Source organism: Paroedura picta, chromosome 3 (genome assembly GCF_049243985.1).
Source record: "Paroedura picta isolate Pp20150507F chromosome 3, Ppicta_v3.0, whole genome shotgun sequence".
Taxonomy (NCBI): domain Eukaryota; kingdom Metazoa; phylum Chordata; class Lepidosauria; order Squamata; family Gekkonidae; genus Paroedura; species Paroedura picta.
In genome coordinates, this window is record NC_135371.1 from 52,152,883 (window position 1) to 52,158,882 (window position 6,000).

The following is a 6,000-nucleotide window of genomic DNA, read 5'->3' on the forward strand; positions in this document are numbered from 1 at the left end:
CCTCAATTCAGATTGCTAGCTGGTCTTGCAGACCCTGGGGTACCTGAACTGTTCAGTGCTTGCCGATTCTAATCTTCCATGTGCCATATCCCAAGCAGCTCTAGATATGTGCCAGGTGCAAGGGGAAGCCTGTTTAAAGTTTGGTCCAAGCCTGTAAACCTAAAAAAAGGCTTCAGATCCTCCTTGAAAGGTCACTAGTTCATAAGAGGGAGGAAACAGGCTATGAAGAGCTGGATGCATTAACCAAGTACAGAGAGCTCATTCAAGGTATTCTTTACATCTGTAAGCATTTACATATGCTGAACACGTGAAAACAATCACATATAATCAGGATGTTATCATGGAATCCCAAAAATTACTTTTGTGTGTGTTTCACTGCTTTCCCTTGATTGAAGAGGATGTCTAATGTGAGTAGAAGGAATGTGATATATGCCCACAGAATAATTCTGGCCTCCATAATAACAAAATATGTGAATTTTATCATATATGGTTTATCTCATATACATGTAGTATTTGCTTTGTTTTTCCAGATAATATATTTTAACATGGCAACATTTACTGTTCTGTAAATTATACTTTTTAAATGTTCAGTTCTTTTTGGCAGAATACCAGAGAGGGGGCAGAGTACTTAAAAGGCTAAATTTAAGCCAGTTTTCTGAAAATTGCAAAAAAAAATTATAATAATAATTAATGGATGGTCTCTGAGCATTAGTAAATGTTGTTTTTTAAGCTCTCCAGGTAATCCTAAACAGTCTTGCATAGCTGTCAGTACAAAACCAGTTTCAAGGCTTCTGCAATAAATGCAAACATCTAATTAGCATTCACCCTTCTAATAATGGCTTCAGGGCAAGGTAGTTCAAAGGGTAAGATTTACAATTCTTTGCAAAGCACAGATACATCTACTTTAGACATTATCTTCATTTACTTGCTATTGATTTGTGAAAATTTTTTGCAACCAATAAGACAAATCAGAATACAGTCAATTGGTTCTTAAATTCACACAGCTTAATTGCCATTTGTAAGAATTTAGCCACTTTACCAACCGTATCTGGATCCTGATTGGAAAGAAGGAACTGTATCTTGCATTTATCAGAGTAGCCAATACATTTAACTAGGAGTGAATCTAGAACTTTAGCCTGAATGGCACTGTATATGGGGCAGTAAAAAAATACATGCTATGGTTTCATACCAAATAGTGAGAGTCTGGTATGGATGGCAGAAAGCACTTCAGAGAATAAGATTTCTGTTCCTCATACCATTGAATTGCAATTTGAATCAAAATGATTTAATATTAGGCAGACGAAGGAGGAGGAGAAATGTCTTTCTCAAGATGATCAACAAGAAACTTGGGAAATCTGAGCAATATAGGATATTTCATGGAATTTAACCAGCAGTTGCATAAAGTGAGGTTGAGAGGTTTTGCAGTTTAAAAAACAGTGTAATCAATTTAGACTTAAAGAGAGACTTAAAGAGATGGGAGTCTAAGAGGGCTGGGAATATCTTAAAGGTGAAATACTGAAGGCTCAATCACAAACACTTTTCTTGAGAAAAAAAGATGGAAGGAGCCTAAGGAAGCCAAGGTGGCTCCATAAGCAGCTGTCAAATGATTTGAGGAATAAAAAAGTAATTTAGGAAATGGAAGGAAGGCCTTATTACCTAGGATGAATATAAACAAATAACCAATGATGTAGGTAGAGTGTTAGAAAAGCTAAAGCTCAATATGAGCTTAGGCTAGCAAAAAGTGGTAGACACAGCAACAAAGGATTCTTTGGTTATATTTCAAGTAAGAATAAGAGTAGGGATTCTGTATGACACTGCGAGGAAAAGAAAGTGAAATTATAGATGATGAAGAGAGGGCTGAACTGCTTAACTCCTATTTCTCCTGAGTCTTCTCTTGTGAGAGAAATAGTGCTCAGTGTGGCAAAAACATATCATAACAGGGGGATGGGAATGGTGGCCTAGGATCACTGTGAGGGCAGTCTATAAACATCTAGTTTCTTTAAATGAAACAAAGTCTTCTGGGCCAGATTAATTGCATCCAAAGGTACTAAAAGAACTTGCAGGTGTCCTCTCTGAACCTTTGTCCATTATTTTTGACACTTCTTGGAGAACAGGTGAGGTGTCAGATGATTGGAGGTGGGCGAATGTTGTCCCCATCTTCAAGAATGGGGAAAAGGAGGATCTGGGTAACTTCCAACCCATCAGTTTGACATCTGTAGCTGGCAAAATTTTGGAACAAATCATCAAACAGTCAGTCCTTGAACAGCTGGAACAAAGAGCTGTGATTTCTAAGACTCAGCATGGGTAATCGCAAGAACAAGTCATATCAGACCAACCTTATTTTTTTTTTTCAAGAAAGTGACTACCTTGCTGGATCAGGGGAAAGCTGTGGAAATAGTTTATCTGGATTTCAGGAGAGCTTTTGATAAGTTTCCACATCATATTCTTGTTGACAAGTTGGTAAAATGTGGTATGGATCCTAATTCTGTCAGGTGGATAACTGGTGGATAGTTCATACCCAAAGGGTACTTGTTAATGGTTCAGCATCCTCTTGGAATGACAAATGGAGTGACATCCTCTTAGAGTGAGAAATTGAGTGTCCCAGGGATCTGTCCTCGGGCCTGTGTTGTTCAACATATTTATAAATGATCTGGATGAGGGATTAGAGGGAGGACTTATTAAATTTGCAGACAATACTAAACTGGGAGGGGTAGCAAACACAACAGAAGACAGAATCAGAATACAGGATGATCTTGGTAGGCTTGAGAAGTGGGCTAAACTAAATAAAATGAAATTCGATGGGGACAAATGTAAAGTTCTGCATTTAGGTAGGAAAAACCATATACACAATATAGGATGGGGGAGACTTGTCATATATTTATTTATTAGATTTATATACCACCCTCCCCAGAGGCTCAGGGCGGTTTACATAGGACTTATGAACAATACATGAAACAGTCTATAACATATGAATAACCATAACAATACTGATAGTTGTAACAATATAAACAATGTAAATGCAACAGTGCAAAGTGCAAACAGGTCCAGAGCACTCTGGTGGAGTTCTGGGAGGGAAGGGAGTAGGGGCCCTTCAGTCACTGTTGGTTGTGCCTGGTTTCAACCAAATGCCTGGCGGCAGAACTCCTTTTTGCAGGCCCTGTGGAACTTTTTAAGCTCCTTCAGGGCCCTGATCTCAGGGAGCTCATTCCACCAGATGGGGGTCAGAACAGAATGCTCTGGCCCTGGTCGAGGCCAGGTGGGCTTCTTTAGGGCCAGGGACCATTAGCCGGTTGGTGATGGCAGAGCGTAGAGCTTTTTGACGGGAATAGGCAGGGAGGTGGTCCCTCAGGTACACTGGGCCCTGACCGCGCATGGCCTTGAAAGTAATTACCATAACCTTTAGTCTGATCTGGAATTCAGCCTCACTTGGAGTACTGTGTTCAGTTTTGGGCACCACAGTTGAAGAGGGATGTAGACAAACTGGAGCATGTTCAGAGGAAAGCAACAAAGATAGTGAGGGGTTTGGGGACCAAGACGTATGAGGAAAGGTTGGGGGAACTTGGTCTATTTACCCTGGAGCGGAGATGACTGAGAGGGGATCTGATAACCATCTTCAAGTATTTAAAAGGCTGCCATGTAGAGGGTGGAGCAGAGTTCTTCTCTCTTGACCTGGAGGGACAGACCAGAACTGATGGGATGAAATAAATTCAAAAGAAATTCTGTCTAAACATCCAGAGCGGAACATGACAGAGCGGTTTCTCAATGGAACAGGCTTCCTTGGGAGGTGGTGGGTTCTCCATCTTCAGAAATTTTAAACTGAGGCTAGATAGCCATCTGACGGAGAGGCTGATTCTGTGAAGGTTCAAGGGGGTGGCAGGTTACAGTGGATGTGCAATAGGTTTGTGAGTGTCTTGCATAGTGCAGGGTGTTGGACTAGATGACCCATGAAGTCCCCTCAAACTCTATTATTCTAATTAAAAACTAAAATAGATTTCCCAAATAGAGTAATACAATTAAAAAAAATGAAAACTAGTCATGGCAAGCTGGGTATTATAAGCCTGGCTCATTGCATGGTTTACCTCAACCAAGAGAGCAACCGGTGGAAGAAAATGGTTCAGCCAATATTTCTCATGCTGTGATGTGTAGTTATACAACTTGTGCTTGTGATGACCCATGCCATTTGTGTCTCTCTTAAAATCAAACCAGCCTCCGATTCAAAATGAAGACAAACCTGCTGTTTCAAAAGATCTTGGTATATTCAATTTGTGTGTATTTTATAATTCAGATTTTATATAATAAAATCACTTCAATTAAACTTTGCACTTTTAAAGACAGTGTTTACAAGTTAGTCATGAAATAGGAATAGCTGGCATCCTGAAATGCACAAGTGAAGTTTTGTTAGTGGAGTGAATCTTTTCCATCTTTTTCCTAATTCATCCTGCTGTTCCTCCCAAAAAGCTGAGAGAGAATGAGGGAACTGGAAGGGGAGGGGCTTCCCTCCCTTGCTGTGAACAATGGGACTTCTGCACAAAGCGGGTTTTAATCCAACCCTGTGAGCTTTTCCTCAGCTTTCTCACAAAATATTTATAAATAGATACATATTCATAAACCAATCTTGAGTTGCCAAGTATAACTTGGGAAGTACCTTGAGATTTTGTGGATGGAGCCTGGGGGAGGTGGGAGTTGAAGAGGGCCTTTGGTATATAATGCCATAGAGTTCATCCTCCGAAGCAGTAATTTTCTCAATCAATTGGAACTGCAGATAATCTCCAGGCAGCACCTGGAAGCCGAAGACTCTGATCCTAGCACTGTACCATCTGAAGCCTTCTTCCAGCCTCCAGAGTCTTCTAACCTAAGTGGTTCTTTCTCTAGAAATCTGTATTCTCCAAAAAGTGTTTCATGGATCTGACCCTTCACATGCACTCTCTCATCCTGGTCCAAAGTGCTTCAAAACTTCTCCCAAGATCCAAGCCTAGCTTGGGGATATTGAGGAAAACAGTGTGGCTATCTTGATCTTCTCTACACTCCTGAACACAGAACCAGCAAGCATGACAGCTATTGTTCTATTTAAAACAAACCTTTTCATCTTTCCCTGCTGAACTGTGGGACATTAAGTGTAAACAGCACATATTGAAGAGCTGCAAAACTTCAGGTGGCAGTGTAGAAACTTATCTGACTTAAAGTAGGAAGCCTCAAGAGTTTACTACACCATGGTGTTCACTTCGGCACCACATATACTAAAACTGGAATGCTACAGAGAAGATTAGCATGGCCCTTGTGCAAGGATGACATGCAAATTCTACTGCACCATGCATTCAATACATGAATGGGGATCAAGAAGGCAAGGGATACAAGTACCATGCATTTTTTTGTTCAATATTATGGCTATTGTAATTGGGCAAGCAACTAAGTTGTCATGTCCAAAGGGGGACTCGATAGTTTATAAATAGGTTTTTAATTTTGGAAGTGTGAAGAGATGGAAGTATAAAATCTCATTAGTTTATTTTTATATCCATGCAGACTCACATTTCACATATCTGCTTTCAGAAGACAGGCAGCCTTGGGTAAACATCTAACTTTCAGAGTGGCCAAACATAACAATTTTAAGAGTTTATTTAATGCTTCGGCTCGGTTCGGCTGCCTCGGCAATCACCAAAGCCCAAAGTGGTGTGTAGGAGGCCGATGGTGGCCTCCTATGTGCCGCTTCAGGCTTCAGTGATTGCCGAAGCACACAACCGTATTTGCCACTTTGGGAGAGTGTGCACTAATGCAAAATGTGGTTCCAGACAGTAGGAGCAACATGATCAAATCTGCTTAAGACGGGTGGATGGAATCCCCCCCCCTCTTGATAAGAACCTAGTTGCTTCCTCCTGAACCTTGCCAGCTGAGTGGGGGTAAATGTAGTGTGTCGAAAGCAGAAAAAAAGTATCATGCAGTTCAACAGCTAATTAAACATTTTTATGTACAGCAGATGTTCTGCATAAAGGCAAACCCCAGTGG

General features: G+C 40.7%; 1 non-coding gene across 1 annotated transcript; it reads left to right on the forward strand.

Moving 5' to 3' along the window:
- Positions 1 to 5,213: 5,213 nt before the first annotated feature.
- On the forward strand, positions 5,214 to 5,317 carry LOC143834598 (U6 spliceosomal RNA). The gene has a single exon (XR_013229849.1). It is a non-coding gene; the product is annotated as a U6 spliceosomal RNA (small nuclear RNA).
- The last annotated feature ends 683 nt before the right edge of the window (positions 5,318 to 6,000 follow it).